Below are 10,182 nucleotides of genomic sequence, written 5' to 3'. Positions count from 1 at the left end.
TACATGTCTATAGGCACAGCTCAGGGCAGGTTTATCTTGAACAGAGTTTTTGTTTTCTTACAGCAAAACTCTGACATAAACAAAAAAGCATAGCAGGGAAGGAAAAGCTAATTAGGAATTAGTTGGGTATTAGAGACTCCTAACATTATTAGACAGCATTACAGCCTTTGAAACTCAGCCTGCACAATAATAATTTCCCTAAAATTTAAGGGCTTATTCTCCAGTTGTTCTAACTCAGCTCTATTAATATCACTGGAGTTACATTAGTTTGCCCTGACTAATATCCTTTAGTTATGCAGACAAGCAAATAAAATTACTTTAGCTGTTCTTTTAAATTCATTCCCAAACACCATCTGAAAGGCTCCCTCAGTACAAAAAACAAACCCCAAACACAGGACCCCGATGCAGCCCTGAACTGGCTTCACATTCCATATTGAGGGTCAATGGGAGTTTCACAAGGATACCCTCGGTCACTGCTTCCTCACAGCCACTTCGGAGGGAGGGGAAGAAAGGGTTTGAAAAACATTCCAGATTTCAGCTGAGTTTTTGTAGCTGTGCAGACACAGAAGTTGCTGAAATGTCCGGAGGGACAGCCTCAGCAAGCCTGTGACCTTCTATGACAAACCAGACCATGGCATTTCAGAGGGGATTTAGCTGGGATTGTTAAACATGTGCCAAAAAGAGAACTGCTTCTTGGATTTTTTCAATCAAGTAGCACTATATTTGGACTGGAAACAGCCTGTGGATGAGCAGGAATAACCATTAGAAGGCAAGTGAAAAGTTTCAAGCAGATACTACAGTCAAAGAAGAAACAACGCGAAGGTATCTGGGCAAGTTTCCATACTGACTGAAGCAACACTTTTTCCCATGACATCAGACTCAAAACAACCAATATATTATAGTCCATATGTTGATTAAGGAAAGCCCAAGCCGTGCAGAGCCATGCACCAGCCTTCTGAACAGCAGCTGAACAAAAGCTGGATCGCTTGCAAGCCATGGGAGTTAATCAAACAAATAAAAAGCCCCAGGTTTTCAGGATAAGGCACCTGGGTCAGACTTCTCAGCACGATGAGGTTGTGAATCCTGAGGTAAGACTGAAAGCAAACTGCCTGGATCAAAGCTATGCAGTCTGACTAGACGACAAGGGCAATAAGTAAACAGTGCTTTGAAAATGCAGCAGCCAAAAGGCTCAGAAAACTGTAAAGTTGGTTGCAGATAATGTGCTCAGAGAACCTGGAGTTCTCTGCCTACCTGAGGTCATACGGCATTTGCATGAGAAATTTGGACTTTGGAATGGTTTGCAGTCAGAGTTCAGAAGAGCTTTTGGCAGGTTAAGCATGTTCCCAGTAAGATGATGCTGAGGATAAACATGCAAAAGAAATATATAAATGCTGTTTTCACAAGAATAGTGCTGCTTTCTTAGAACTGCCTGTATTTTAGGGAGGAAGGCTAGAACGCAGTTCTGATGGGATGCCAATACAATCCATCGAGAGCAGTTCGTAAATCACAGCTTAGCAACTGAAAAGGACATGGTACATTTTCAAATACGAAACAAAAACAGAACCATGCTCCTCAGGAAAGAGGTACTTGTTTAGCATGTAATGATGTTGTTTACAAAAGGATTGGGAGTTTAACTCTTACTGTAAAATGGCCTAATAACATAATAATTACTGCATACAGCTGAATTCACTGAGATATTTTATCAAACCTTGAAGTATCTGATCCATTGATCCTCTGTAATAAGGAACAGGAGGGCACCTTTGATCTTTCTCACAGAATTTAATAAGTCAAAATTAGAAAAGAGCCCTCAAATGAGGACAAATTTGACTAGGAGGATAACTAGGCAAGTTGTTAAATTTTAATTGTATTTAAACAAAATTACCTAAGCTCACAGGTTTAATAATCACAACAAATCAGAAAATAAAATGCTGCATTATTGTCACTGGTAGATTAAAGTGGCAGAACATAGGTTTATAGAAGTATTAAGGGAAAAGAGCATTTCTTTTGTTTACACAGTACTGAACACATTCACAAATCAAGCAAGAAATGCCTTGTTCCTTAGCCAGACTTGGGAAAATGCAATTCACTTAATGATTTTTTTTCTATTTGAAATGATGGATATAGTTAAAAGAGTTGTTTACTAGTTCTGTACATCCATTTTTACTTCCTTATACTGTTTCCCAGTGCTTTAATCCAGGAATGACTTTTTTTTAGTGTCAAACCACACAGTGAAAGTCTCGGCTAAAAAGCCCATATATGTAAACAAATTTGGCAACCACAATCCTTCATCATTCAATTTGGGTCTCAGAAGCCATTTCCTTTAAGATAGATCCTTGTCCACAGGGATCTTTAGACAACAGTAGACTAAATTAATCCCAGGTATTGTCAAGAAAAGAGGCACTGAAATGTGCTGCTTCCAAATAACAGCAACCCTCTGGAGACAGCCGCTACAGCAAGCTGTTATCTGTCAGGAAGAGCCAAGACCCTCAGTATTAGTGATGAGCTCCCACAGCTCTGTGGGCTTCACTGTACATCTGCCACAGTTATTTGGAACACACAGTCTTTTAAAAATTGAATTTTCCTGCCAACTGAGGTGTGTTAACATCTGCCTGCTGCTGCTGTGCTGATCATCAGTGCCTAAATCCTAAGGGAACACTTAACAGCTTTCTTCACAGTTTTGCTTTGCAGGAAGCAATGGTGGCATATTGGCCAAATTTGTTGCATGAAAAACACAAGGGTTTTGAGGAGAAAGTATGCACATCTTTATAAGATTACCTGGATTTTAATTATCTAATTTGGTCTCTAGGTCCAGTCTGAAACCCTTGGTATAGAAATTAAGGACCTGCAGTTTTTCCATACTCACTAGCAAGTCACTCAGTGTATAATGCATATCAATGCTTCTTTACAACTCCAAATAAACGCAAAAGGTAATAACACTGGGTGCTTAACAGCTTACCTTATATAAGATATAGCTAACAGCAACTTGGCTTTCACTCACTATATCCATTCTGCAGATTCATTAAATTCTAGAAGGAAAAAAAAAAAAAAGTAAACTAATCAGGTAGCCTTACCTAATCCTTAGGAAGCCATTCCTGTGAAATTATGGAAAACATGTATAGTAGTCTGACAATTATCAGCCACAAAAGTTATCTTTTAGCCATTGCTCTTCATTTTAAGTTGCTTTTGTACATTCCCCTCAGTGTGAAGAAAGAAGGGAACTCAGCCAGACCCAACTGGGAAGAAACATTCTGAACCTGGTGACAGGGACCTGTGTGCAAGACTGACAGGTCAGTCGTGTTTTCAACAGTGCTACACTTCTGGTCTTCGATGCTTAATTCCTGATGTACGGACAAGGGATGCGAAGGTAGAGACAGACACAGTGCAGTTTAACCTTGCATTTACTGCACTGCACTGAGTACCCATTTCATAGGAAAAATCTACCTTTCTAATCTATTGTATGATTACATTATTGGGATCTTGATTAGGGTCTGTATAAAGCACTGATCACTATTACAAACACTTTTTAGGAGCTTTCTCTATGTTCTTATTCCAAACTCAGGCAAGAAACTTCTGCTCATTTAACAGTAAATTGTTTCAATCACAGCAAGAACCTTTTTCATTATTAATCAGCACAAATTACCCAAGTATTTGTTTCACTGGATACATGTAAAACGTCTCTGTGACTTTGTTTTGCTTTCTGTAGTTACACCACTGGCAATTAAAACCTTTCGGCTCCACAGATCATACTTGCCACAATTTACCTAGAGATTCTGTGAAACTTACTTCAGTGTAAATGCCAGTATGATTTAATAGAAAAAACAGAGATTTTCACATTGTATCTGCTTGTATATTTTATGCACGTGATTGCTTTTCAGATAATACTTATTTTAGTTTAGGAAAAGCAATTGAGTGACAGTAAAATATCAAGAAGCACTGGGCAACGAAATGTTCTGCTGGGCTGAAGCAGCTGTCAAACATTTCTCAAAAATCCTTAAAACCATGTTAGCTGCTACATCTCAGTTTTTGTGCACCTCAGCAGTTCTTCGTTCCGGCTGGAAGCATAAGCCGTGAAACGACTCTCACAGCATTCGGAGTTTGGCCGTAGCCACGGCGTCCTGGAATTGTAACACTGTATTCTTTGGGGTCTATTCAATGCTAAACTAAGTTTCCAAATGTTTCTTGGCTCAGCAGCCATTAACTGGACCTTGAACTTCCCATTTGTATTCAGTGGCGGGGGGCTAAACCTGCCATCTGTTTTGACAAATGTTTTCCATTGCCTCTGCATAGCTGACAGAAAACGAGGCATATTAGAAGTTAAAAATCTCTTTCTGGACCACCAAGAATTCTCTGAGTCCTGAGAAATCCCATCAGAACACAGCTAATTGTAATTCTGTTTGCAAAAGATTTTACCTTGTCATGAGCTGCAGGTCTTAATATCTTCCCAGATCCATATCACTTGTTCTCTGAGCATCTGCCTTCTCTTCATTCCTTTGGGGCAAAAATCTTCACTGAGTGGCTTTTAAAATTTTCAGGCATATTGGGGAAAAAAAAAAAAAAAGGAAAAGAAAAGAAAAAAAAAAAAAAAAAAAAAAGACAGCATCACTTCTACTTGTGTCTTCTGCACTTTTCTCCAGCCTGAACAGTCCCAGCTTTTGGCAGAACCAGGAGAGTCAAAGGAGTTTGTTAAGGGTTGCCAGTTATGATATTAATAAACAAAGAGAGTGTCCAGAAAAATGTAGTCATGAAAATATACAGTTCTTGACTTTTAGTGAGCTTTTCTAGATTCTGTGGAAAATATCTAATAATCAGACACAATTTATGTTGCATAAATTGTCCTACATTATGTCCTACATAAAATGTGCATTTAAAATATTTGAAATGGAGGTGCATAATTAATTGATGCTACCACTACAAGAGAATAAAGGAAAGATGAAAAAATAAGGATGCCTTGCTAAATTACCTCTTTAAGTTTGAGCAGATGAACCACGCCAGCATGGAAAAATATTCTTATGTCATTCATATCACATGTAACAAAACATCCTACCTGTGATTGCTGCCATGTGCCACAGAGCCACTGTGCACATGAATAAATCAAATGCTATGCAAGACATGCAATTAAGCTCAAAAAACTCAGTTTCAGATCTGTTTCAGATGGGAAATTTGTCCACACAGATGTAGCTGTCACTTTTTACAGACTGGACTGTCACCAACAGATTGTAACTAACAACAGCCAGGAGAGCAATATTCCACATCCTTTTCACATGGAGCGTTCGAGTTCCTGGTCATACAGTAGGTTCAGCCATTGCATAGGTGCCAGGAGTCTGTGTGAAGGATCCTGAGAGATTCCCAGCCTTCCCCTGGTAATCACCTGCCCTACCAGGGCACAAGAGAAGTTTTGCTCTTTCCAGATGCATCAGTGGTGACTGTGCCATTCTGTGCCCCACAAAGCATTAATGGTTTCCAGATGTTGCCTCACAGGGTGCTGACACAACTCTTGTACCATTAGAGTATCACACAACAACATTATGAGAAGGATCAGAAACATGGGACAATTTTACAGAATTTGGAATCTGCAGTGACAAGAAGAGCAAAATATGATGCTCCTGTAACAGTGAACTTGCTCAGCGTTACTTCCTAGGATCTTGTCCAGGTCAGGCTGTGCTGCAGCACCAGAAAGGGAGCAACCTTTGAATTCACTGTGCAATTTCTAGCACTAGTTATCATTCCTGAAATGCTGTGTAATTACTTAAGTAATATCATTAATAAGTTATAATAGCTAGGTTTGGTTGAAAATGATACATTCATTTTATATAAAATAGTGAAACTTCATTTTCTCTTTCAATGTATTTAAACACATCAATTTCCTTTATGAAGTAAAAAATTCTTCCATATTTGCCTTTTCTACTTGTCTTCACTTACAAAACCACACTGAGAGAAGAGAAAAAGAGTAGAGTAAAATTTATAAAACTGTTCATATCACTAATTTTTAAATCATCATCAGATTAAATTATAAAACTTTCTTTAGGAAAAAAAGACTGGCAAAAATAAAAGTATAATTTAGAATTTGAAAATACAACAAGAGTAGTATTTAAAGACTTGAGACAGATTTAAAGAAGATTAATTGAAACTTCTCCTGGCATATATGAAAGACTTTAGACCCTGAGAAACCTGCTATTTTTCAGAGATATCATCTCAAATATAAAGAAGAATATAAGGAGTTCTTCACTTATCCTATTTAGAAATTATTCCCTCATCTATGAAAGCAGAGACAACAACTCTGTTTATATAAATGACAATAAAATCAGCCTCTGATTTGTGGCTGTATTTGTGTTGAAAAAGATGACCATGTAACAGCCAGTAAACACAAAACATGAGAAGAGGAGGGAAGCCCAGTGATAGTAACCATAAAAGATTTAAAGAGCAAAACTAAGAAAAAATACGATTTGATCTGTTTTAGTCCATCTGACATTTTTACATCCACATTTAACTAACAGGTCATTAATATCCACACAAATGTAAGCAAGGGAATTTTGAGCCGAGATGTCTTGTTCAAAGCAATAAAAGCTTTATTCACACTCTGCTTGTACCTCAAACATTTCGTAACTTGGCAGCCCTGAACAAGTACTCTGAGAGCTGCCAGTCCAATTGCACAGAACGGAATCAGTCAGCATCTGTTCAAAAAATCCTTGCTCTGCTATGGAAAAAAGCAATTATCATTAAAGTTTTTCCCTCAGAAAAATCTGGCTACACATGCGGGAAAAAATCAGATAGCAAGCTGTGTGCAATAGAGAGTTTTAATTTTCCCTTTTTGCCTTCTAAGTAGAAGAGATTCCTTCAAGTGAAGTCCTTTTGCAGATTATAACTTCCTAAAGAGCCACAAGAGGATTTACTCATCCAAGTTCCCTTAATACAGTTCTGTCCTATCCTGAAACATTCTTAAATGCTGAGATCAGCAGATAGCAAGAACACATGTCAGAAGAGACGTGTTCCTTTTCATTCAGGGGAAGATACCAGGGAGCACTTTTTCAAGTTAGCTATTTGCAATTTGTCAGAAAGTCTCAGCTTCACACTTCAAACAATGGTTTCTGCAGCTGAATTTCTTTGTGCAGACTGTGCTTCAGAGAAAACAGAATATAACAGAAAATAAGAAGGATTAAAACATTAGAACAGTATTTTTACCAGCATAGTATTTTTAATAATTTTTTCTATTTTCTTGACTAATTAAAGGGAAAAACTTGTTTCTGAGATGAACCTGTTTTTAAAAAGAAAACCAAACAAAATACCAAGCAGAATGATGTTTTCCCAACCCTAAATCAATTTGTAAGGAATATTTCTATAAGGTTTGCATTTAGGCATGACTAAAGTTGTGATTTTCACAATACTCATAAGACTAAAAATGTCAGTGCTCCAAATATATTCAATTATTAAATCTTCAAGAATGGCTTCAATGACTTTGAGCTCTTTTTTTCACAGCTTTTTATTCTAAAAACAGCACTGTGGAGCTGGTGCTGTAATGAATCTCATTTTTAACTGGGCTGAAACTAGGGTTCACCCTATTCACTAGGGTGAATAAGGCTTCTTTTATATATATATCCCATACTAAGGGGAGGATCCTACAGTACCTAAATCTCATGTAATTTTATGGCCTGTTGGGAGAGTCATGGTGTTTTCAATTTTAATGCAGCATTCTTTAAAAATTAAAGATTATTCCTGAGGGTCTTTAGCACAATAAGCAAATGTTAGTATAAAATACACTCTGTGTACACAGAATTACTGTAATACAGAGTTAGATCAGCAATAATTCAAAGAAAAGGATGCACAATGAAGAAGCTGATAGGAGACACAGGCCAGGCTTTGGGAAGCCTGACAGAATCAACAACATGACTAATGGTGTGAATCTCAGAGGAGAACACATTTTTGGGAAGTGCCACTTTAAAGATGACTGGTGAGAGCAGGAAAACTGATGACTTACTTTGTCAAAAACATCTCTGAATGTCCATGCAAGCAGAGAGCATTTTCAGGATATATGAAAATCAGATTGTTTTCTGGGCTGACATTAGTCACTGTCCATGGATCAGGCTGTGGGTTGTGTGTGCCCTTGGTGAGCTCATCTTTCCACAACTCCAAATATGTTGTGTGATATTGTGGCCGTAGACATCCAGTTCAGCAAATATTATTCAAGGTCAAACACTTTGAAACAATGTGGAGACAGCCACAGCTATCAGAAAAGTCTGGGTTTAATTACAGACTGCTCAGATAATTGACATTCACATTAGATTACTTCAGGTCCATGATTTACCTTAACATTTCTGTAAGTAATGTGCTGTGTTTAACAAACTTAGCTCATCATCTGTGATTTTTTTCCAAGTTTTGCTTGGAAGCCATCTTGAAAGTTTGATTGCACTGCCACTTGTACATGCGTTTTCTCTCTGTTAAATGCTAAAATAAACTGATTTGCTTCAGACAATTCCTGAGGCTAAGTTTCTGCAAGGCTCTGGGCTTTCCCTGTGTTAAAAATTCATGGCCTTTCCTACTTAAAATCTAAAGTGACTTTTAGTCACCATGAAGATTTTCATGTGCCAATGTTATCACTAAAATAATCTCTTCTCATTAGCATTTATCTTCTGTTATGTAATGTGTATGACACATCACCTGTCTTCTCATTTATTAGCCTAACATAATAAATTTTCCCATCTTTTCTTACGTGTTAGATGAGCTGGTAGATTCCATCAAGCTATCTTTAATATTTCATTTTTATGTTTTTCTCCCATTTTCAGTTTCCTGCCAAGTATCCTGAACAAGTTTTGTAGGTAAAATCTTTTTGTCTGTGGCATGTGGCAGGGTCTAAATATATCACCAGTCCCAGTCAGGAAGAAACAAGAGAGCACTTAGACTTCAGGATCTAAGTGAAACTTTTGAATTCAGAGTAATACCAATAAGTCAAAGGTGAAAATAAAGTCATCTCTTTGCTTCAGAGAATTTATCGATTCTTATCCTGAAAATTGTTGCCCCTCAGTTATCTTGTTGTTCTCTGAGACATGTTCCTGCAGGAGAATATTTTGTACCAAATGATGAGCTCATGTTGAGAGCAGCCCTCAACAAAATTTCCAGATGGCATATGAATTATAACCTTCTATCATGGACTTAACAAGCCGTGGGCTGCTGTTAGTTGTCACTTCCAGCTTTCAGTGTCGTTTATGTGCCACTAATAAAACCTGCTGTTCTTCTTAATAACAAAGCAGAAAAATTTAATTTTTAAGGGATACACTTGGCACCCTACTTTCCTTCTCCCTCCTATTACATTCCTGCCATGACTCTCTCCTGCTTTTCGAACATAATCAGCAATAGGTCAAATCTTAATATTTTATTGAGATTTTCTTCATATCCTTTTCAAGCAAAATTCTTTGAGGGAAGAACTACATGCCAAAACCCTTCTGCTGTGTCTGTTCATTACTGAGAAAAGAATTTTTTCCTTTCATGGTTGTTATTGTGAAGCAAATTCAGAGTCCCTTGTGAACAACATGTAAACAGAATGTGCACAATATGAAAATGCATTTAATATTTTATTATATTTTAGTTGTCTGTTAGGTATCTCACCCCAGCCAGCAATTTATAATCATGTGCAAGAGGCAGCTTCCTGAATTTCGCATAGTTTAGAAATAGCAAAGCAGAAATAACATGGTGAAGGCAATTACTTTTAAACAATATTAGAGCAGAGCTTAGTGGATCAGTGCAGCCTCTGCAAAGTTCTGCACATAAGAACTGCAAAGCCTTCAGATGAGGCCCTGAAGAACATGAGCTACATAAATTCAGCCTGTTAATTGCAGAGCTTTTATTAAATTAGTTGTCAGATAATTGTAAAGCAGACATTGGAGTTGGGTCTCCCAGAGCTGCTTGAGAAAGTTCAGGGTATAGAAAACAAACCCTGCTTAGTGACCAGAAACAAGGCCCTGGTGTCAGCAGAGTCTCGGCACAGGACTCCTGTGCTTCCCCACAGAGTTAATGGGAGCACTCAGCACCTCAGGCTGGCAGGGATCACGGCCCCAGCTCCCCTGAGCCCGCCAGACCTGTCTATACGGATTAGGAGGGCCCTGAATGCAGGGAGTGTGTGCCAAGAGACGTGAGGGTGCTGAAAGGCACCCCTGGAAGGTGAGGATGTGCAGATCTCCCATCAGCACATTC

The 10,182-nt window shown here is 38.1% G+C and overlaps 1 protein-coding gene across 4 annotated transcripts in view; it reads left to right on the top strand.

Moving 5' to 3' along the window:
- The first annotated feature begins 509 nt into the window (after nt 1–509).
- The window catches only part of PDE5A (phosphodiesterase 5A), a 105,698-nt gene continuing 96,025 nt past the window's right edge, over nt 510–10,182 (top strand). For 3 of the 4 annotated variants that reach the window (XM_041398938.1, XM_041398936.1, XM_041398935.1), the window contains exons 1-2: nt 511–1,088; nt 3,201–3,287. The gene's annotated coding sequence lies outside the window, so the exon portion shown is untranslated. Of the gene's footprint in view, nt 1,089–3,200; nt 3,288–10,182 lie in introns of all 4 variants that reach the window. The other variant, XM_041398942.1, reaches the window with a different exon arrangement.

This window comes from Onychostruthus taczanowskii, unplaced genomic scaffold (assembly GCF_017590055.1).
Source record: "Onychostruthus taczanowskii isolate IOZ18803 unplaced genomic scaffold, ASM1759005v1 scaffold150, whole genome shotgun sequence".
In the NCBI taxonomy this organism is placed as follows: domain Eukaryota; kingdom Metazoa; phylum Chordata; class Aves; order Passeriformes; family Passeridae; genus Onychostruthus; species Onychostruthus taczanowskii.
This window is presented reverse-complemented; position numbering and strand designations above follow the sequence as displayed.